Source organism: Spermophilus citellus, assembly GCF_964194105.1.
Source record: "Spermophilus citellus genome assembly, chromosome: 4".
Classification (NCBI taxonomy): domain Eukaryota; kingdom Metazoa; phylum Chordata; class Mammalia; order Rodentia; family Sciuridae; genus Spermophilus; species Spermophilus citellus.
The window spans coordinates 151366609-151391473 of NC_138185.1; positions in this window are offsets into that span (position 1 = coordinate 151366609).

Sequence of the window (24865 nt, forward strand, 5' to 3'; positions counted from 1 at the left end):
GCATTAAATCTATATAGTGCTTTTGGTAGTATGGCCATTTTGACAATATTAATTCTTCCTATCCAAGAACATGGGAGATCTTTCCATCCTCTAAGGTCTTCTTCAATTTCTTTCTTTAGTGTTCTGTAATTTTCATTATAGAGGTCTTTCACCTCTTTTGTTTGATGATTCTCAAGTATTTTATATTTTTTGAGGCTGTTGTGAATGGGATAATTTTCCTAATATTTCTTTCAGTTGATTCAGCATTGGTATATAGGAACGTAATTGATTTATGGGTGTTAATTTTTTGAATTAAATAATTTATTTATTCTAATTTGTTATACATGATGGCAGAATGCAATTTATTTCATATTACACATATAGAGCACAATGGGTGTTAATTTTATATCCTGCTACTTTGCTGGATTCATTTATGAGTTCTAGAAATCTTTTGGTGGAGTTTTTTAGGTCTTCTAAATATAGAATCATGTCATCAGCAAATAGGGATAGTTTGAACTCTTTTCCTTTTCATATCCCTTTAATTTCCTTCTTTTGCCTAATTACTCTGGCTAGAGTTTCAAGGACTGTTGAATAGAAGTGGTAAGAGAGGACATCCTTGTTTTGTTCCAGTTTTTATTGGGAATGCTTTCAATTTTTTTTTTCCATTTAGAATAATGTTGGATTTGGGTTCAACATATATACCTTTTACAATGTTGAGGTATGTTCCTACTGGCCCTAGTTTTTCAAACATAAGTGGATGAACAGCTCTCATGGTTGTTTAACATTTAAAAAAACCCAGCTTTATCAAGGTATAATGATAGACAAAGAACTGCACATATGTCATATGTTCAACCTGATGTTTGGACATTTGCAAACAACCACAATCAAGATCATAGATATTTCAAACATCTCTCAAAGTCTCCCCTGTGTCACTTCTGGATGTGTGCATGGTAAGAACACTAATGTAAGACCTAACCTCTTAACAAATTTTGAAGCACTTGATACTGTATTTTAATTTCCCTCCCAGTGCTGGGGATTGAGCTCAGGGTCTCATGCATGCTAGGCAAGTGCTCTACTACTGATGTTTCCAGTCCTGTATCACTGATGTTTAGTCTTATTTCTAAAATAAAATATTTGCTTACACATGTATAACTCATAGCTTTTTTAGTTCCTATACCAACTACATTTCACATAATAGAGGACAGATGGATATAAGTGGTAGGATGTGAAATTAAGGAAATAAAATGTGCCAACTGTGCTGACCCCCACATGCTTTCATTTTTTTTTTTTTTTTTTTTTTTTTGTGCTAGGGATTAAACCCAGGGGGCACTTAACCACTGAGCTTTTTTTTTTTTTTTTTCCTTTTGAGACAGAGTCTTGCTGAGTTAGGACCTCACTAAGTTGCTCGGGCTGGCCTCAAACTTGTGATCCTCCTGCCTGAGTCTCCCAAGTTGCTGGGACTATAGGCTACTTACAAGAGAAATGCAGGCCTTAAAATGCTGATAAGAAGAACACAAGTTTCCCTGTAGTGGGTAGAGGAGGCTTTTGTGACCTTTACATAGATCAGATCCTGTAACTCAGGGAGATAAGGATAATTCCCCCTAAACATTAAATCTTTAAGAACAGGAAGCTTGTACCCTCTATACCAAGCATTTTTTTGTTGTTGTTGTCTTGTGTGAACCTTTTGCTTTTCTCTACCTGAATTTTTTTTTTCCTTCATTGGGATATGTCTTGGGTTTGGGGTCATTCTACCTCCGTTTTCCTGGAATATTATAATCTTTTGTCTTGAAGTTGAGGTCTTTATTTTGAAAGTTTTCTTCTATAATTCTTTTTTGAAAAATTTTCTTAAAAATTTTTGTCTGCTTCTATTGTCTTTGGTACTCTACAAATGAATATCAACTATATACATATTAGATCTCTTTTACCTCTATCATTTTCTCTAATTTTTTTATATTATTTTCCTTTTTCAATCCTTTTTGGGACTTTAAAAATTTCTGCCCTTTGCTATATTTTAAATAGTATTTTCTACTTTTAGCTCCCTTTAGTATTTTTATTTGTTTATTTTTTTAGTTGAACATGGACACATTAACTTTGTTTTACTAATTTATTTTATGTGGTACTGGGGATTGAACCCAGTGCCTCATGTGTACAAAGGCAAGTGCTCTACCACTGAGCCACAAACCCCAGCCTCACCCTTCAGTATTTTTTCATAATGTTTTATATTTCCTTTCTACTTCATTTTCCCAAGATCTGCTGGCTTGCATTTTATTGCCCACTGGTTTTCAACTTTTCCGTTTCCTTGGATTATTCCTCTTCTGTATGCATTCTTCTATCTGTATTTTCATTACATTTTTTTTATTACTTTTCTTTTTCTCCTTCTCCTCCTCATCCTCCTCTTCCTTCTTTTTCTTCTTTCTCCTCCCCCAGCCCTCCTCTGGCATACATGCATAGGACCTGGACAGATTTTATTTCCAATGTCAATGGGGGAGATGGGTAGAGGGAGCAGGTGAAGAGTGAAGTTGAACAGTCTCTAGCTTCCTACCACTTCTATATCCTCTTTCCTAAGGGTTCATATACTCTTTGTATTTGACATCCAAGAGGTTGGTGTGGTGTACAGTAAAACCCCTTAAATTCTTCAACTGTCTATCTTTCTCTCAGCTGTAAGACCAAGTTATAGGCAATACAGATTAGTGCTATTGCCATCTCTTTTTTCCCTCTCTCTTTATAGTGCAGAACTGGTTTCTCCTTAGGGGCACCCATATCTAGACTCCACTCAGGTGTAGCCATTTTGAATTGTAACCACCTTGAATAATCCAAGTGGTTTTCCCTGCATAGTTTCCCATCATAAATAGACACAGTCATTGGACTAGTCTGTGGAGCTTTACAATTGGACCCTGATGCCAGGAATGTATCTGACTTTTTTTTTTTTTTTTTTTGAGATAGGATGTTGTTAACTTGCCTAGGTAGAACTCAAACTTGGTGATCCTCCTACTTACACTTCTCAAGTAGCTGAAATTACACAAATGTGTCATTGCACCCCGAGTGCCTCTATTTGATATTAACTTGAGATAAACCAGGTACATTCCAACTTGAATGAAGTCATTTTTGTCCTGACCACTTCATATACACTATATATACTATATATACCCTAATTGATAGAATCAACCTGGTCTTAATGCCACCCAGGATGATGTCAGTAAATTCCCAATAGATTTTACTCTGCGATCCTGGGTCTGTCTGCCTTTTTATTCAATCTCAGAGCACCGTGGACTGGTCTTCATGCACTAGGATTGTATTGTTCTGGAACAAACCACTTCTCGCATGGTTTCCTTACGTTCCTGGATCTTGATACTTTAATCAGGCACTCTTTGGAATTGTCACTTCTTCTCAGAAATGCACGTACCCTGCCTGAAATCCAAGGCTCTCCATGTTCTCCATCTTTTCTGTTCAAATGTGAAAGTTCTTGGCAAGTATTCCTCATGGTGATTGTTTGCTACTGCAGCATCTCCCTGTTTCATTAAGAATGGCATTAGGAATCCAGGAGTGGCTTACCTGGGTGGTTCTAAATCAGGGACTCTCATGAGCTGGCATAATAAGGCGTAAGTGGGGCTGACAATTCCTATCAAGCTCTCTCTCTCATGGTTGTTAACAGGTCTCATTTTTGATCGATGTTGTCTGGGGTCTCAGTTCTCCACCATCTTCATAGATTTGTTCATACATGGAAGCTTTCCTCCCAGAATTTGAGAGGGAGATGGAAAGGGAGGGAGGGAAAGAAGGAGGGAGGGAGGGAGAGAAAGAGAGAGATAAGAGAGAAGATAAAAAGAAAAAAGAGAGCATTCAAAGTAGAAATTGCATTTCTTATAACCTAATTTGGAAATGGCATATTTTGGTTTAGATATGAAGTATCCCCCAAAAGTTCACATGTAAAAAAATGTAAGAAAGTTTAGAGGTGAAATCATTGGGTTATGAAAACCTTAACCTAATCAATGCATTAATTTCCTGCTAGGGAATTAGTAGGAATTCCCCTGATAGGAAACCACCTGATGTAGGCAGGTAGGGTGCGGCTGGAGGAGGTGGGTCCCTGGGAGTGTGCCTTTTGTCTTTGTTGAGCAGAGTTCTCTCTCTGCTTCCTGGTAACCTGTCCCCAGCTCCTTTCCTCTGCCACACACTTCTGCTATGATGTTCTGACTCACCTCAGGCTCCAAGAAATGGAGTCAGCCATCTATGGACTGAGACCTGTGAAACCATGAACCCCCAAAGAAACTTTTCTGTGGGAAGCCACCCACGCCTTCCTGTCCTGAAGCAAGAGAGGCTCTGACCAATCATTACATTTCATAGTGATTTGGGTGGTATTGTCCTGGGAAGTAGAAGGCGTGTCTTCAGATATAAGCATCACCCCTGAGGTGATACTCACCTGTCCCTTGTAACCCTGCCCCTTCTGGCCTTTTTTGGATAGAACTTTCTAAAGAACAGGAGTCTCCTCAATAAAAGCCCATTTCTGAACCTGCTCCCTCTCTCTTGCCAGACTCTCTTGACTTTCTTTTGTTCTCCCTTTTGGGGAGCCTGAGGCTGAGAGCGGAGAAGCCATGCAGAAGCTTGTTTAAGGGTAAAGTGTGTCTGTGTTTTCTTTAGTGTCCCTGGAAATTCACACAAGCAACCTTAAGTTCGTCTGCCGGCACAGGTTGGGGGCAGCACTTTTCCTCCTTAAAATTGTTCTTGTCAGATGTTTTGGTCTGAAAAAGAGCTGAAAAAGCTGACTAAACCATGATAATACCATCACTTCTGCTGTATTTCATTCATCCCCCTGGCCCAGGAGGTACCACAACATATATTTGTGTGTGTATGTACATATAAATATGAAGTATAATATACTCATAAACACAAATTAACCAGGAGGATGTTTATGATTCTAGACATTCTTTTTTTAGGAGAAAATGTAAATAGATCTATTGACATGTGAAAAAGGAAAAAAAATCACAGCAAGGGGAAAATCACAGGACTGAAATGACCCAGGAGCCCATCAAAATTCAGAAATTTAAATATTTATTTTTCTACAGGATAGAAGGAGAATAGAGAATTTCAGGGGAAGGGCAAATGACTTTTAGGGGAACTCAGTGGGTTTGGGAAAAAAGCAATGGCCTGGGACAAATTCTATTTGACTCACAGTAACCCAGGGGCCCTTACCACTGAGCTATGTCTCCAACCCTTTTAAAATTTTTTTAAATTTTGATACAGGATCTCATTAAGTTGCATAGGGCCTTACTAAGTTGCCTAAGCTGGGCTCAAATTTGTAATTGTCCCATCTCAGCCTCCCAATTCACAAGGATTAGAAGTGTGTACCACCCTGACTGACAATAAGCAAATGATTCTTTGGGACTGAAATAGAGGACAACTAAGTGTGGCAAAAGTCTGTCCAGGAACGCTGATAGACTTCAGTCTTTTCTGCTGAGATTTGAGTTAAGTTAATGAAAGCTCAGAAAATGGACTCTGTCATTGTTTCTTTTTTTGGCAGGTCTGAACTTTGGGCAGATAAGGGAAATTTTCAGAAAGCTTCCCATTGCACTAGGAGAGGAAGAAACCAAGAAAGGTCAGAGGGACCTTGGTTCTTAGGCAGGTTCTAATGCCTTTTAATTTCCTTTGAATCAAATTTCTCAGTATATCAAAGAATTCCACATTATGTGGGTATCATTATCTGATCTCCAACAATAGTCTCTCTCTTTTTTAAAAATGATATTTTTTAAAAAAATTATTCTAATTAGTTATACATGACAGCAGAATTCATTTCAATTCATTGTACACAAATGGAGCATAGCTTTTCATTTCTCTGGTTGTGTACCATGTAGCGTCACACCATATGTGCAGTCATATATGTACCTAGGTTAATGATGTCCTTCTCATTCCACCATCTTTCCTGCTCCCATGCCCTCTCCCCACCTGGTGGTATCACTATGAAACATTGATGTGGCTGTGTCACTATTGTACGCTGATTTTAAGTCCTTTGGGTATAGACCAAGGAGTGGAATAGCTGGATCAAATTGATACTGCCAGTTATTGGAGACAAGTTCTTCTCCCTCACATGTTGAAGTTTGAATATTAGAGAAGCATGCTAAGGCAAGCATATAAAGCAAGGTTTATTTAAAAATTGGTAACATCGACTTCTCTCAGGAAGGAGAAGAGGGCCATAGCTGGTCTCCTGCTATCCCAAGAAGCAAGGGTGTTCTGCCTTTTTTTAATATGTCCTAGGCTTCCTTTGTTCTCCTGCTCTCTTCCCCTTATCTCTCTCCTTCCTGCATTTGTTCGGTTCCAGGAAGCTTGGTGGGATGGCCAAAAGGTGGGAAACAGGTGGGCTGAAGGGGGAAGGGCAGGATGGAGCAGTCCAGGACACTGGAGGAACAATTCCTGGGACAGGATATCTTAGCAACAGGTTGGAGCAGGGCAAGTTCTTGATAAGGGTGGAGGTCCCAACTCCCCTAACTCACTTAAGCTTGGTCTCCTTGATCTGAGCTGACTTGATTTACATATATATACTGACTGCCTGTCTAATTCTAGCTTCAAAATGATGGTTCCATTCCAAGTTTTCCAAGGAATCTCCATACTGTTTTCCAGAGTGGTTGTACCAATTTGCAGTCCTACCAAAAATGTACATTCTTTTCGTGCCACACAGAACCTTATAAAATTTGACTACTTAGTAGTCCACAATTCAAATATCAATGTATTTTAAAGAATTGGAATCACAGTTTTTGACTACAATGCAATTAAAGTTCAAATCAATTTGTACTTTTTTCCCCACATCCTTACCAACATTTATTGTTGCTTGTATTCTTGGTAATTGCCATTCTAACTGGAGTGAGATGAAATCTTAGTGTAGTTTTGATTTGCATTTCTCTAATTAATAGAGAAATTGAGCATTTTTTCATAGGTTTGTTGATGGATTGTATATCTTCTTCTGAGAACTGTCTGTTCAGTTCCTTAGCCCATTTATTGATTGGGTTATCTTATTTTATTTTATTTTATTTGGTGCTAAGTTTTTAAACAGTAGTCTCTTGTGTATTTTTCTCTTTCACTCAATATAATGTTTTATAAACCACCCATATTTTGTGTATATTGCTAATTTGTTCCTTACTGCTGCAAAGTGTCCTTTGGGAACCCATTACCAATCATTATATTATGTGTGACCTCTCATGTCTGACTTCTCTCTCACTTTTTGAAGTTTGAAGAATGAACTTGAAATTCTAAATAGGATAGAGACAGTAAAATCTTGGCAGCATCCCAAATGGACTATTTTGTGGTCCATGGAGTGGTCTGTAGGGACCTTGAAGTTAGGACATATGCTGAGTTGGAATACAAGTGTCAAATGACCTATATGAACTAGGGCCACAGGACAGGTACCATCAGGGCCTCTGGCTGTATGTCCTTATGTCTCTGAAAAGGACTAGTCTTGACTCCACCTCAGGCTATTGCTGATGTTGAGCTGAACATGATGACAGTTTGCTTTCTTTTTCTTTTTTATGTGCTTTCTATTTTGCTGTGCTAAGGATTGAACCCAGATCCTCACTGGGCAAGCACTCTGCCACTGAGCTATACTGTCTGTCAGCTCCTGCATTTCACTTTCTTGAGTTTTGCTCTGTATTTCTTGAACCAAACCTGGCCTCACATTTGAGGCCATTTCTTTCTTAGGGCTAGAATGTGGGTATGAGAATTAAAATTTACCCAGTAATTAATAGATCAAGTCAATGAAAAAAATCTAAAATACGTAAGTTTTGAACCAAGACAATTAACAAACTTGATCTAATGAGCATATAAGATCCCATAAAACTCCTGGAGAATGTACATTCTTTTCATGCCACACAGAACCTTATGAAATTTGACTACTTAGTAGTCCACAATTCAAATGTCAATATATTTTGAAAAATTCGAATCACTGTTTCTGACTACAATGCAATTAAAGTTCAAATCGATTTGTGAAAATTGACCATGAAAATCCTATATGCTATAAAATTTAAAAGCATACTTTTAAATAATTCATAATTCAAAGAAGAAATCATAATGAAAAAAATTATATATGCAGGATAGAAAATAAAAACAAATTCTACACACAAAAATTATGGTCATTTGAGTACAGCAATGCATACAAGCAAATATTATAGGTTTTTATTGACAAAAATTTTATATTTATAGTGTGCAACATGGTGTTTTGAAATATGTATACACTATAGAATGACTAAATCCAGCTAATTAACATATGCATTATTTCACATACTAATCATTTTTTTGTGGTGAGAATACTTGAAATCTATTTCTCCAGCAAGTTTTGAAAATACTATATGTTGGGGGTTGGTGATGTAACTCAGTGGTAGAGGGTTTGCCTAGCTCTTTAGGAAAGTCCCCAAAAGTACATTATTACCAACTATAGTTCCACGTTGTACAACAAAAGGAAACTTAAAGTTTTAAATGGATAATAGAAAAGGTGAGAGGCCAAAAGTTAATGAGACAAGTAGTGAATTAAAAAGTTATAAAATAACTTTTATAATAAGTTATAATACACCCAGAAATAGTGGAATTGTGGAGATTATGGAGAACAGAGTAGAAACCAATGAAAAAGAAATAAAGGTAAAAAGGGTCAACAAAGCCAAAACATGTTTCAACATTATATAGAGGATGACAATGGGATATAACCCAAGGAGGATCAGAGGTTATAAAGAGTTAAAGAGAAAATTTTCATGACACTAAATTTTAAAACATATAAAAATGAACAGATGTCCAGAAAAAAATGTAATTTACCAAAAGTTAACTTGAAACAAACAAACTAACCCCTGAGTATTCCTTTAAACATGCGGAGTTAGTTATTTCATATGGTATTTTGTAGAGAGAAAAAAAGTCCACATAATTTTGAAGACAATCTATGACAAACATTCAATGCAAATTCTTTTAGACAATTAAATAATACTAACAATTTATTTACTTTATGAAATCTGTTATATTATTAAATTCAGAAGATTATTGTAACAGAATTAATTAGCAAAAATATTTTGAGATTTCTTATATTAAATATTTAGCCAATGTAAAGTAACTCTTGGGTTTATTATAAGCTTTGTCTGATTCAGCTGAAGTAACCAAATGTACATCAACTGGTAAATATCCAACAGGATCCTGTTTTAAATTCTCTTATTCATCTCTATTAATAATACATTCTGCTGCAGTTTGGATTTTAAGTGCCTCATGTGATAAAAGCTTGTTCCCCAGAGTGGTGCCATCAGGAGTTGGTGGAACCTTTAGGAGGTGAGGCCTAATGGGAGGTGTTTAGGTCATTGGTGGCATGTCCTTAAAGAGGCTTGTGGAATCCCAAACCCTCTTCCTCTCTTTGTTCCCTGGTCATGATGTGAGTGGTTTTGCTGTGTCAGATGCTCCCACCATGATGTGTTTCCTTGCGACAGGCCCCAAAGCAACAAGGTCAAGTGATCATAAACAGGAACCTCCAAAACCATGAGCCAAAATAAACCTTTCCTCTTTAGAACTTGATTATCTTGAGTATTTGTTTTAATGACAGGAAGTTGATTAACATGTATCTTTTATGCTAAATTTTGAACTTTCCAAGAATCTGTGTATGGTGTTGCAGAGGTCAGTAAGCAGAGTTCACTAAGTTTGCCTTAATTTTTCTACTTAACCTTATACAACATGGCTGAGTTGGAATAATCCCTCCTCTCCCAGCAATCCAAAGAATATCTGAATCTGGGAACACAATCTTAACCACAGAGTTTCAGAATAATGTGTTTAATTAATACAAAATGTAAATTCAACCCTTTTCTCTCACTGTTCTACATACTTCCAAAGTTGGGATCTTGTGATAATTGGCCTGTTAGACTATGATGCTTGACAAATCCTCTTACAAATCCTCACTGTGCCCTTCTGACATTCTTGCTGGGATCCCTGGTTTGTCTTTTTCTTTTGTGATTAAGAAATGGTTTCTCCCTTGTCTACGAATCACAATTGCAGAGCTCTTGTTGAATTGTCCATTTTCTTTCTTCTCTGAGTTCCATTTTACTTCTAGTGGAATCATCTTCCAGCCTTTTCCTGAGGCCTGTGTTTCCAGCAGCCCCCTCGTCTTTCCTGTGTGGCATCATGCTAAAGGTGAGGCTTTGGAGCTTGGCACACTCAACTGGGTCCTACAGAACTATCAAGCATCCCGAGTAGTTTCTTCAACATTTTCTGCTCAATTTTCTCATCTGTTTACTGGGAATGGTGATTTTTATCTTGCAGGTAATATGAGCTTACAATGGAATTAAATGCTGAGCATAGTGCTTGGAACATAGAACTCAATACATGCTGACCATTATGATTTTCATGATCCCAATCCCCAAGGTCAGTTTTCTATGTATCATAGAAATAAATACATCTTTGAAGTTTTTATTGTAATCTCTACCAATTATCTATTGACATTATCCACTTGGGGAGAAGGTATGTTTTTAGGTTTTGATATTTAAATACCCTCTTGAGACCTCTGGGAGCATAAACTGGGCACATAATGGTGATGGCTTGCATCTCTAGTTGCTCTTAATGTACACATAGCCTCCCTCTGAACTCATATTGAGTCCTTGTAAAATTCTTAGCTATTACTGTGGCAGTATTTCTGCTTCAAGAACCCTCAACAGTGAATTGATATTTAAATCCTATAACTCATAATTCTAGATGAGGACATTTTCTTTATGATCATTTCACAGAAGTGCACGAGGCATCTTCTGCATACTTGAGGACTCACTGGATCCCTTCTCAGGGTTTGGCCCACTTGTCGACGAAATATTTTAGATAAAAAATGTTAAAAGAGTGCTCACTAGTGAAAAATAATATTGAAAAAATATGATAATCATTTCAGATTGGTTAGAGAGCTGGTAATATAGTGATTTTTTGTCAAGCCAGTTTAATGATGAAAAACTTGAGCTGTATGTTACATTAGTTTCTTTTCTTTTTTTAAGATTTATTCTTTTTAGGCATACATGACAGTAGAGTGTTTTGACATATTATATATACAGGGAGTAGAACTTATTTTAATTAAAATAAGGACATTAGTTTCTTTTCTACTATTTATTTTTCCACAATTAGAAAAACTCAAATTTATAATTATAGGTTGCTGAGAAAAGCCACAGATATTAGCTTTGCTTTTAGATAATTCTAGCTGATATTTGGACCAACTTGGATCCCATATTTTTGAACAATGACATCCATCCCTGACGCACACAGCCATTTTCAGTCAGCCTTTGCTGTTCCTCTTGGCAAGAGGCAAAATCTATTCCATCCTCTATCCTGTGTAGTAATTTTCTATTGCTGCATAATGAATGACCACAGACTGAAGCTTAAAACAATACAAATCTATTTGCCCACAGGTTCCTTAAGACAACAGTACAGCAGGCTGTGGCTGGGTCTCTGCTCAAGGTCTCAAAAGGCTGAAATCAGGGTCATCCAGCTGCATCCTCATTTAAAGACTCAAGGACTGAACATTCTATTTCCAAACCCCCTTAGGTTGTTGGCAGGATTTATTCCTTCCTGTTTTAGGACGGACTTGCTAGCTGTTGGCCAGGGACCACTCTACTGACTTTTTAGCTGTTGGCCTGGGATCACTCTTAGCTGCTAGAAGCCATGCTCAGGTCCTTGTTATGGGCCTCTCTTCCCATCTCAGCAAAGGAGAGCCTCTGTTTCACTGAGTCCTTCTCATACTTTAAATGTCTCTAATTTGCCCTCTGTTAACATACAGAGAAGACTCTGCTTTTAAAGGGTTCATAAACTGAGGAAAGATCCACCTGTAGTATGTCTCTCTCTTCAGGTCATTGATTAGTAATCTTAATTACATCTACAAAGTCCCTTTTGCTGTGTAGCATAACCATGCGAATAACACCAGGCTGCATGGACTGAGGGAGTCACCTTAGTATGTGCTACTACACTAAATTTACGCACGTCTAGGATTTGCTTTGTTCAGAGAAATGTGGCCCTTGGCCTTGAGAAGATTTCTGCTTAACTTTTTAAAATGCTTCATCATACTCTGAGAAATTTCAAGGTAGCTATGTAGAGGACAACCAGATGTGCCAGTGCACCGCAGCTGGGCTGCTGACGGTCAGAACAGCCACAAGTCTCGTGATTAATGCCATTCTCAGATGGTCCAACCTTAGTCAAGCCACCCTAATCAATACCGAGTGGCTAAGAGCCATGCTGTTTGAGCTGACCCCTGATTTAATTTTAGAATTGTGAGCAAACAAATAATTGTTGTTGTTTTAAGCCATTACAGTTTGAAGTTTTTATCATACGGATATGCATATGTAGTTTTAAGGTTCTAGTATATCCTAAGAATGTAGCATCTCCTACCTATACGTTGAAGTTTGAACATATTGGGTTAAGAGAGAGGGTAAATGTATTCTTCATTCATTCTTTGATCACAGTGGACTTGGAAATAAATGTTTCACTGTTGCAGCTTTTGAATGTGATTTAAAATATTCTGAGTAATATATCAAAGATTTATATCCTAGATGTCTGGAGAATCATTAAGAGTTAGTGAAAATGTAAGGTCTTAGTGATTGAATCAATTGTATAAAATTTGGCTTTAATATTTTTGTTTGTTTGTTTTTGTGTGTGGTACCGGGGATTGAGCCCAGGGGCATATTATTACTGAGCTACATCCCCAGCTCTTTAACGTGGTCTCAGACTGGCCTTGAACTTGTGATCCTCCTGCCTTAGTCTCCTGAGGCACTGGGATTACCTGTGTGCACCATGGTGCCCAACTATAATTCAGTCTTCTAAAGATATATTGATATTTAACCCGTGATACTAAAATATAGATAGTTGGGCATACAGTTTCACTTCAGGTGGGCTTCAGATATATCATAGGTTCCTCCTAAAATTTTTCTGGATGCCACTCAACCCTTAGCTAAAGTCTACATTAGCTACAAAGTCATCCAATTCCATTGTGGCCCACGTGATCTAAGCAGCTTCTGGCTGGATTGTTCCCCTGCCTGCTATCCTGCATTCAGACCAACCATCCACCTGCCTGGGAGTTCTGGCTTCTCATGTCACTGCTGGACCTGGGACAAATGCCATAGCACTGAGCATAGGATCTGCCTTCCCAAGAGGTCACAAAGGGACTTGTATTAGTCAGGGTTCTGCAAAGAAACAGAACTTACAGGGGATCTCTTTATCCAGATGTATATCTTTATCCAGATGTATGTTTATCATCTATCTATCTAGAGAAATTTATTTTAAGGAATTGGTTCACGCAATTATGGAATCTTGGTGGGTCCAAAATCCAATAGGGTAGGCCAGTTGAGTAGAGACTCAGGAAGAACTTCAGCTGAATACAAAGTATCGCTGTAGAACTTCCTCACCCAGGCCTTCAATTGATTGAATGAGACTCACCATGTTATGGGGGGTAATATATTTTACTCAAAGTCCAGTGACTTTCATGTTAATCTCATCCAAAAATCATGCTCACAGAATAATGTTTAACCAAATATCTGGGCACTGTGCCTCCCCACCACCAAGTTGACACATGAAATTAACCATTCCAGTGTTGAATAATGCAACCTGGAAATGTAGAGGACGTAAATACCCACAGTAGGAACTTTGTCCAGCAGTGGGAAATAGGAGTCTAGAGAAAGAAGCCAGATAAACACTCTCTCCTTTCTTCTTCCCAAGGACTATACTTTGAGGTCTTTCTGGAGACACCTGAATGCTTGAACAAGTGTGTTTTTTTTTTCAATATTTGGGATTGAACCAGGGCCTTGTGGATGCTAGGCAGCATTTCACCATTGAGCTATAGCACCAGCCCCTAAGTATAAGTTCTTGATGAATGACCGACTAGATTTTTTTATAGCTCATTATGAAGCAGTAGTCAGCTTGGTCATGCATCTCCTTGCCCTGATCCTATTTCTCCCTGATTCACTTGCTCTGGGCTTTTACTTCCCAATAAAGCATCTGCACTTAATCATTGTCTCAGGCTCTGTTTTCTACAGAATATGAGCCAAGAAAAGGGCTTTCAGTATGCTAAAAAAAAAATACTACTGAGCTATACAGTATGAGTAAGACAATTGCAATCTTAAAACTGGTCTTGTTGGCATTACCAATAGGATTTAATAAATACATGTAAATTAACACTTTATATATTGGAAATAGTTGAAATATTAAAAATAAACCTCATGTGTCCTGTTAACAACTCATGCACTTCAGTATGGAGAAGTATAGCCTTATAGTTACTATTCATTTCTTTATACAAATGCTAAAAATTGTATAGCTGTTAAGTAGTAAGTAAATGAATGGTGACAGTGAGAGTCAGGCTTCTCACTGTTGGAGTGGGAGTTTGCAGAGAAGGAAGGGGAATAGGGTGGAATGATCCATGTAGTACTGGGATTAGAGTTGGATATGGCACTATAATTCATGTTTAGCCTAATATAGATACAGGTAGTTACATATAGAAAGAGAGATATGGATACATGGGTTAGTATACACACATACATTTCCTTGTTTTGCAAATTGAGTAGATCTAGAGGCAATGACAACTCAGTAATAATGAGCACATCTAATTTCCAAATAATTTTATTTTTCCTTCCCTTAGGGGAGATTGAATCCAGCGTCTCTTTACCACTTTTTATTTTCATTTTTAATTTTAAGACAGGTTCTTGCTAAGTTCCCAGACTGGCTGCAAACTTGAAATCCTCCTGCCACAGCTTACAGAGTCACTGGGATTACAGGTGTGTGCCACCATGCCTAGCTCCAAATCTTTGTTTCAAATACCATTCTCCATTAAGTGGAACAAGGGCTCCTTGGAAAAATGGCCAATTCTAGGAGTGGGGCAGAAAATACACAAGATGAGGCTAGAACATCTTATAGTATAGAAAGTTAGGATGAACTAAACACACACATTGATGTTCAAAGTGTGACATAGGGACCAACTGAAAGAGCTCCAATGGCCAAAGCTGGAACTATTTGAGCAACAAAATAAAGAAGAATTGCAATATAACTCAAAGGGTAAAATAAATATCCAAATCTATACTGAGATAAATAAATAAGGGAACAGAGACAAATCTCCTTTGCAAAAGAGTTCCAAATCTGTATAGATGTTTTGTCCTCAAAAAGATGGAGCATAACCGATTCCTAAATATATGTGCTGACTTTCTTTGAAGGAGAACAATATAGAAAAAGGGAAAAATATAGTAGCTTGCCAGTAGAGAAACCTGAGAACACTACTTCAGCCAGGTGGTGAAATTCAACATCAATGGGGAAGTCATGGGAAATAGTATGACTCTTGTCTGATATGATAAAAGTGCTTCTTTGCTTCTGTGGTATTACTCCCCAAACCCATAATCTCAGAAGAAAAATATCAGGCAAATCCCAAGTGTTTTAGTCAGCTTTTTCACTGCTATGACTAAAGGACCTGACCAGAACAATTTTAAAGGGGGAAAAGTTTATTTGAGTGCTGACAGTCTCAGTGGCCATAGAAGTCCACTCCATTTCCCCCGGGCTCCAGGTGAGGCAGAACATCTTGGAGGAAGAGTGTGGCAGAGGAAAGCAGCTCACATATCATCAGAAAGCAGAGAGAGAAACTCTACTCTCCAGATACAAATAAAGAGATGCCCCAATTCCCACCTCCTCCAGCCACACCCTACCATTTCAGTTATCACTCAGTTAATTCCTATCAGGGGATTAATTCACTGATTGGGTTAAGACTCTCACAACCCAATCATTTCTCCTTGGAACCTTCTTGCATGGTCTCACACATGAGCTTTTGAGGGACACCTCACATTCAAACCATTACACCAAGTGAGGAAAAAATCTGTTCAGTACACCTCAAAACAATCAAGGTTATCAAAAACAAGGAAGTCTGAAACAGTCACAGCCAAGAGGAACTTAAGGAGATGTAGCTGTTAAATGTAATGCAGTGTCCAGGATGGGATCCTGGAATATAAAAAAGACTCTAGGTAAAAACTAAGGAGATTTTAGTACAGACTTGATAATAATGCATGGGTATTGGTTCATTACTAGTAATAAATATACCATACTAACATACGATGTTAATAATAGAAGAAATGAAAATTCTGTTAGGGTTTATGAGATCTCCCAGTGCTCTCATGATTTTTTTTCTGTAAACTTAATCTATTCTAAAAGTAAAATTTATTATAAAAACATGTGGCTGAAATTGCATTGGATTTATATATTTCACGATTTCCTTTCACACTGAACTGTTGACTGTCTATTCTGTGCGGTGTCCAGCGGCATTCAGGTGTGGCATCTGTTATTTGAATACCATTCTTGTGTCGTACTTACCCAGTGCTGTCAGTGTTGAGCTCAGCATAGTTTTTCCTGCTGAAAAACTATGGTTGACTAAGTGAGTGATTAGCATGGATTTTTAGGAATAAGGAGAACAAAGTCATCCAGCACTTCTCGCTTGCACGTGCCAAGAACTGATTTATGTCCTAGGAGCTTTCTGTCTTCTCTGTGAATGTGATTCTTATTTGCTTTGCAACGACTATGCAGCAACATCATGATATGTACCCGCTTTTAATAAGACTCATAAGAATGAGTGATAGTCATTGTTTCAGTCTAGCAGTAGATTTCATTGCTTTCATATCAAGGAACATTATTTTCTGTTTGTTTTGGAATAGAATAGATGATTGGTTCATTCGAGTGGTCTCTGTGCTTTGGATCTTACACAAAGGATTCAGTGGTATCATGCTACTATTTGACAATATTTTGAGGCAGACAATACACTGAAAGCTAGACAATAGACTGATGAATGAATACCATTCAGTTTCAAAGATTCATATTTCCTGTTCATACTCTTCATCTTTGGTTACTTAGGGAAATTATAATACTCAAAGATTTATTTGTCTCAATATGAATAGACTCACATTCTTTGTTTTCGATTCCTGTTCACTTTTTTTTTTTCTTTAGTCCTAGGGATCAGACCCAGGACCTTGCACAAGCCAGGCAAGTGCTCTACCACTGGGCCACATCCCCAGCCTGCATCTGTTCACTTTTTGTTTTTGAGTTGTTCTCAATTATAGTGTTTATATTTTAGCTTTTATTACTGCTTTTATACTTCAACGAACCACTTTTAAGCTTTTGTTTCATTTTTGTGATTTATACATAAAATGTGACAAAGAGTAATTTAAAAAAATGCATACTCAACACGTCTACATAAGCACCACTTAAATGGTATTAAAATATGCTTTCTGAGATAAATTATACCACATTAATTGAATGTAAGCTGAGGCAAACTAAATTGAAGTAGTCCTTGTAACATATTTACAACCTTAAGAATGTAATGATTATTATGCATGAAATGGGATTCATAGGAATAACTTATTTAATTATATGAATACATCTCATTTGTAAATATTTGTATAATGGCTTATTGGTTTTGCCTGAGGCTTTAAAGTCTGATAAATTTTAGATACCAAAAGGTCTGATACCATCATGCAAAATTTTAAAATAAGTGTTTAAGAATCGATAAAACCTTCTACAAACGATGACTGTATTCTTTATCTGAAACATTCAAATACAGTAGCCACTACCATAAGTGGCTATTGCACTTGAAATATGGCTAGTGTGGCTTAATTACTTATTTTATTTAGTGTTGATTAATTTAAATTTAAGTAGGAAGGATAGCACAGAGATAGTGGGTCTTAAGCCTTTCACTTACATCAATAGTCTGGACAGGCTGGGAGATAAAGGATTGGAGAGAACTATAACATGTATTCTCCAAATCTTTGGATTCCTACCAAAAATCAGAGCTAGGGGGTGGATATCTCTCACTCAGGCCCAGTGGCATAAGCTCTGTTCAGAAATCTTGAGGGCGAAACAGTGTCTGGCTAGGTGCTGACATGTAAATGAAAGAGTACTGGGACCAAGACAGCTTGAGTGTTTCCCGGCCTAGGTGTGTGTGTGTATGTGTGTGTGTGTGTGTGTGTGTGTGTGTGTGTGTGTGTGTGTGTATGAGAGGCGGAGGGTATGGTACCTACCCCAGATACTGTCCAACAGAGAGTCCTAGAGGGGTGATCAGGGCCTAGCTGAAAAACTTGGAAGGTATCACCAGGTTTCCAGGGGCTATAGGAGTAAGGGACTAGATAGACTTGAGTGTAATTAATCAGAAAAATTAAGCTATAAGCAAAAGATCTCTGGTTGGGAAGTCTCTAAAGAAATCATGAAAGTCACCTGCAAAAGAAAGAATCAGTTTAAACATCTGCCAGGACCAGTCTTCAAGGCCATTCTAGGCCAGTCAGGGAAAGTTTCCTGCCTTCCTGCTACCCACACCCTCCTACCTAAGGGATCCGACATGGTTAGCAAGGCAAGAAGTAGTGCATGAGTCCAGACAGCTTACTTTCCATTAAGGCTATTCGCTGGCCTTCCTTCCTTCCTTCCCTCCTTCCTTCCTTGCATACTAGGGATCGAACCCAGTGTGCTAAATTATACATTAAACTAAACACTAAGCTACTCCCAGCCTGTTTGAATATTTCAAGTCATAGTAGTAATCTTTATTTCCTAAGAGCCATCAGAAAAGTCATGAAACTCCCTGAGTTTCATTCAAAGGCACAGGAAGAACCAGCCCCATCTAATAAATTTAAAGGGAGAATGAAAAGCAAAGTTAAGTTGATTTGTGATTACAGCTCACAAGTCCAGTATTTTAGCTATATATACATATGTGAACAAACTGTTTTATCAATTTTTCCACTGGAATTGACTGCCAGAGAACCACTGGTTATGACAGGATATTAGACATTGCTAGGGATCTCCATAACTAGCCTATTGGATTCATCCACCTTATCTACGAATGCTGAAATTCTGGGAAAGGTTTATCTTCCTCTTTGAAAGGGAGACAAACCAGGCACAGTGGTGCATATCTATATTTCCAGCTGCTCTAGAGGCTAATGTGGGAAAAACACTTGAGTCCACAATAGTGGGTGGGCTGCAAACCACTGCTTTTTGAATCTTTCTCTTAGAGAGCCACTCTTGGTCAAGGAGAGCCACCTCCTCTATAGAAGTGAGGGAGGTTGTTAGTCACTCTCTCTGTCCAACCAGCAAATGAATGATGTGAGGAAGGAAGCTCAGTCCTCATATCTCAAGGCGGGCCTGGCTCTGCTATGGAGAGCCCTCCAGAGCTCCCGAGGGGGTCAGCCTGAAGTAGACTCCAGCTGAAACTCTAGCTTTGTCCAGCTTTTTTCCTGTCTGTCCTGTCCTGTGCTCTTCCCCATCACAAGGTTTCTTCTGAGAGTGCTGCTCACGGGATTACTCACCCACCCCCTCTCTGGCACTTTGGGTAATCAGACCTAGGACTGTTGGTGATCACTGAGAGTGTGCTGTAAAATCTTCTTGAGTGTGCATTATACTCCTTCTTTTCATTGATTTGCATAGAAGTTCCCAGGTTTTTTAATTTCATGGACCTGTGGAGTTCAAAGAGAATTAGAGTTCCCATGTGTGGTTACAAATTTTAGTTTTGCAACAAAATTAAGAAAAACAAAGGCAACAAACACATCCCTGTGACAGGCACCTTTGGTAGCATATTAAAATCTTGTGCTCTTTTTCATTGCTTTCAAAATCTCAACTTTGTGTCAGGGGTCTTGTAGTCAGGCACTTCAGGTTGAACCGGGTTCTTCTCTTGCAGTAAGCTGGGGAAGTGGGGAATCCTACCCCATGGCCAATGATTTGGAATTTAGGGGTGAGTCTTGACTTAGTTTTAGCCAATGGAATATAATGCAGGAATTCTGGGAAAGGTTTATCTTACCCATAAAAAGAGACACAAGCCTGGCACAGCCGTGCCCACCTACAGTCCCAGCTCCTTGGGAGGCTGATCACTGGAGCCCACACATTTGAGACCAGCCTGGGCAACATGATGAGACCCTGTCTCAAAACAACAACAAACAAAGAAGGAAAACCAAAAAGGGGGAGACACGCTGGGCATGGTGGCACATGTCTGTAATCCCAGGGCTCTGGAGGCTGAGATAGGAGGATTGAGAGTTTCAAAGCCAGCCTCAGCAATGGTGAGGTGCTAAGCAACTCCGTGAGACCCTGTTTCTAGATAAAATACAAAATAGGGCTGGGGATGTGGCTTGGTGGTCAAGTGCCCCTGAGTTCAATCCCAGGTGAAAAAAAAAAAAAAAAAGCTGGGGGCAGGCTGGAGAACACAATGAAGAAAAAGTACTCTTTAGGGGGAAGATCCAGTTTGAAGTTCTTCAGGGTCTGAAGCTTATACAAATTTGGGGGGGGTGGTCAGTGAAAGCTTCTGAAGCTTAAAATTCTTTAGTCTCCTAGTAAATTAATGTGGTTCATGGCAGTCTTTCTGCTTTTGAATGTTGTTACCTTCTTGTGACAACTGGAACTGCGGCAACCATCTTGAGAATATGAGGAAAGTTAGCTTAAGGGGACAAGACAACATGCTGATTGCAGAGTAAAGATGATAGGAACCTTGTTGGAATCACTGAGCACCTGAAATTTTCAAACTTAATGCTTCTAAGTGCAGACTTCTTGTATGCGAAATGATAGAGCTATCCTATGCCTAAGCCACTTTTTAATAACTTGTAGGCAAAGATATCCAAACAAAAAATTACCATCTACTCCCTCCATTCATTCTCCCCCGACACACACAGATAACCCCTAAATATGTGGAATAGAGATAATCTCAGGGGGCTGGGGATGTGGCTCAAGCGGTAGCGCGCTCGCCTGGCATGCGTGCGGCCCAGGTTCGATCCTCAGCACCACATACAAACAAGGATGTTGTGTCCGCCGAGAACTAAAAAATAAATATTAAAAAAAATTCTCTCTCTCTTTCTCCTCTCTCACTCTCTCTTTAAAAAAAAAAGAGATAATCTCAGAATATAGGACATTAAATCAGTCTTATGAAAAACTCCATTTTGTTGACCTAGTTTTTCTTATTGTCTGCACATCCAAAGACAACTCTACCATGGTATTTGGGAAGTACTGGTCTAGGATAGTACTACTCAAAGTACAGTCCGTAGGCCTGTGGATGTGGCTGAGAGGTAGAGTGCTTGCCTGGTATGTGTGACACTCTGGGTTTGATCTCCAGTGCTGCAAGGGAAAAACAGCAAAGTGTGGTCCATGAACTAGTGCTAGTTCATGAATCATTCTTTAAAAATCTTTAATAAATATGGAAATTGAGAGGAGAATTTAAAAACTTTATAACATTTAGAGATTTGATAGTAATTTTATATCTGTTGAATACAATAATTTAAAATGGGGGGCCTTATGCTTTGTATACTTTTAAGGGTTTTTCCTAATATTAAATCATTTCGTTAAGTTTTAAAGCAGTTTTAGGTTTACGGGTAAATTATGAAGTAGTATAGAGAATTTCCATATACCCCCACCCAGTTTCCCTTATTATTAACATTTTATATTACCACAGTACATTTGTTATAATTAATGAACCAATATTGATACATTATTATTAATGGAGTCCATCCTTTATCCCGATTTTGTGTTTAGTCAGATTTTTGTCTCTGTGACCGAAATACATGACAAGAACAACTTAGAGTAGGAGAAGTTTGGGGGCTCACAGATTCCGAGGTTTCGTCCATGGTCTGCAGACTCCATTGCTTTGGGCCTAAGGTGGGGGCAGAACATCATGGCAGAAGGGCCTGAAGGAGGAAAGGTGCTCAGTTCATGGCAGCCAGGAAGCAAAGTAGGGGGAGCAGCCAGGGGGATACAATATAATACCCTAGGGCACACTCCCAGCAATCCACCTCCTAGCCACACTCCACCTACCGACAGTTACCAACCAGTACAGTTCATCTTTCAAATTATTAATCCATGAGATGGATTAATCCACAGATTAGGTGACTGCCCTCATAATCTAACCACTCCACCCCTGACCTTCCTGCATGGACACAGGAGCTTTTGTGGGACACCTCTTATCCAAACCATAGGAGATATCCTTAGTGTTTATCCAATGCCATCCTTCTGTTCCAGAATCCCATTCAGAACTTCATATCACGTTCGTTTTCATGCCTTAGTCTCCTCTTGGCAATGGTGGTTTCTCAGGCTGTCCTCATTTTCGAAGGTCTTGACAGTGTTGAGGAGTACTGTCAGGTATTTTGTAGAGTGCCCTTCAATTGCGATCTGCCTGATGTTTTTCTCATGATTAATATGTCTTTTGTTCTGTTTTGTTTGGGTACTGGGGATTGAACCTAGGGTCTCTTTACCACAGAGCCACATCCCCAGCTGTTTTTATTTTCATTTTGAGACAGGGTTTCTCTAAATTGCCCAGGCTAGTCTTAAACTTTCAATCCTCCTGCTTTAGCTTCCTGAGTTGCTGGGATTCCAGGTATGTGCCACCGAACCTGTTTTTAAATTTCATCTTCTAGTATATAATTCATCTTTATTGTATTTTATAAACGTATCAGTCTACAACAAATTAGGAAAAAACTGTTCTCAGTGCACACATAGTTCTAAACCACTATTGTTCCAGTCCTGGCATGTTAAATTCTCAATGTCTCCTAATGAAACCACTGATTTGTCTTTGGATACAGTTCTTTTTTTCTGAATTCAAGTATTAGGCATGGGGCTCTTAAATTTGAAACTTTAAGTAAATTATCTTCTAAAAATATTCTGTCTTTGACTACCCAAAGTATGTTAGTAAAGCCTTGATATCATACGATACATTTGAAAGAACACACAAACTCTCAACTCTGAAGCAAATCAAGGTCTTTGGCTTCAGAACATTTAAAACAGAAACACAAGGAGTATTACGTGCACCAGAACATAGACATAATGATTATTTACTACATTCTGGTTCGTTTTGCCTAACTGGTATTTTTCTTTTTTCTTCTGTCTCTTTTTATTTTTACTTTTTGGTACTAGGGAGTGAGCCCAGGGGGACTTCACTATGAGCTACATCCCCAGCCCTTTTTATTTTTTATTTTGAGACACGGTCTTGCTAAGTTGCTGAGGCTGGCTTAGGACTCACAATCCTCTTGCCTCAGCCTCCTGAGCCACTGGGATCACAGGTGTGGGCCACTGCATCCAGCTCTTTTTCTTCTCTCTCAATTCCACTATACAAACTATACAAACATCTTTTTTTTTGAGAGAGAGAGAGAATATTTTAATATTTATTTTCCAGTTTTCGATGGACACAACGTCTTTATTTTATTTTTATGTGGTGCTGAGGATCGAACCCAGTGCCCGGCGCATGCCAGGCGAGCGCTCTACCACTTGAGCCAGCCCACTATACAAACATCCTGACCATGGGTAGTCAAACTTTTTTCTTATATTGCATTCCTCAGTGGATACTCAGTACATCTTCATCCTTTTTTTTTTTAATGTCTTCTCTGATTTACTCACTTTGATGATATAAGGAGTCCCCCGAACCTTGTTTCTTTGAGAATTCTCTCTTTGATCTGTGAGTCTGCAGCCTTCTGAAATGAGCCTGCTTTGGGCTTCCATAATAAAAGCTTCATTTGTTGTGCTTCCTCTCTGGAACTTGATTCTTCCAGCTGCAAGGTTTGTGTTAAAGGGTGCATACAAACCATTGTATGCTGCTTCCTTTTGTTTATTTTTGTAATTCATTAAAGCATAGTGTTTTCTTTGTTTAGTGTCATCACCTTTAGTTTTTGGTTTAGAGCTCTGTTAACACTTTTGAAGCTTTGACTTTGTCTTGAAAAGCAAGTTTTCACTTCTTTTCTCACTCCTTATGGTAGATACACATGTGAACTTGAAGTCATTTTTGGTGGTCCTCCCGTAAGTCAATTGAGTATCTATGCAGGTTTTTTTCAACAATAATATTCTTTAGCCTTTTAAATCCCATTTTAAAGTTGTGCTAAGACTGTCCTTGACCCCTCCTTGATCTCTACATAACAGTTGTCACCACAGAAGGCGGAGGAGTGCACGCGAGGCTGTCATTCATGCAGTGGTGTGCGGGTGCAAGATTCTGCTGCCTTAACATGCCGCCTGTGCTTGAAGGGAAACTGCCTCTGTTTCCGGAGGGAAATGCAGGTGTATTTCTAAATGCCATGCCAGAATTTTTTTTTTTTTTTGGCTTAGAACCATTTAATTTCCTTACTGCAATTTTGGTTATATTCATCCCTGACTCTGATTTCTAACTTTCAGATATTTATAGTGATTAATTTTTAAATTGTCTTCATTTTGAACAACTCAAATCCATATATTCTCCTGTCAGTGATATTTGTTGTGAGGTTCTTTGCTTCTTCATTTGTTTGTTCTCTAGCTCATTTATTAATAATTCAATGAATCTTTATGGAGAAGCTACTAAGGAAAAATGTTAGTACAAGGTATTAGGATACAGAAGTAAAGGCAGATAGAATTACTGATCTTAAAAACTTTGATTCAGCTGGGCATGGTGGTCATGCCTGTAATCCTAGCTACTGGGGGGACTGAGGCAGGAGGATCACAAGTTCCAGTGCAGCCTGGGCACCTTAGTGAGACCCTGTCTGAAAATAAAAATAAAAAGGACTGGGGATGCAGTTTAGTTGTAGAACATCCCTGGGTGCAATCTCTAGTACTAAAATAAATAAATAAATATCAACATTTTTAAAAAGAGAGAAATAAAGAAACTGGTTTAGTTTGGAAAAAAGACATTAAATACAATCATGTGCTGCATAGGGATGTTTCAATCCATGACAGACCACATATACAACAGTACACACAGTAGCATGGGTGGTAGTGGACTAACCCACCTAAGCTCCTGTAAGTACACTTTATGGGGTTCTTACAAGGACAAAAATCACCTAGTGATGCATCTCTTGAAACATGTCTTCACTGTTAAGTGATGTATAACTGAACATATACAAGTACACAATTAAAAATGAATTGTGATTGATACTGTGAAGAATAAGCACAACTATAATTACCTTAGTTTTTGGGATTGGTGGTCGGGAGGTAGGCA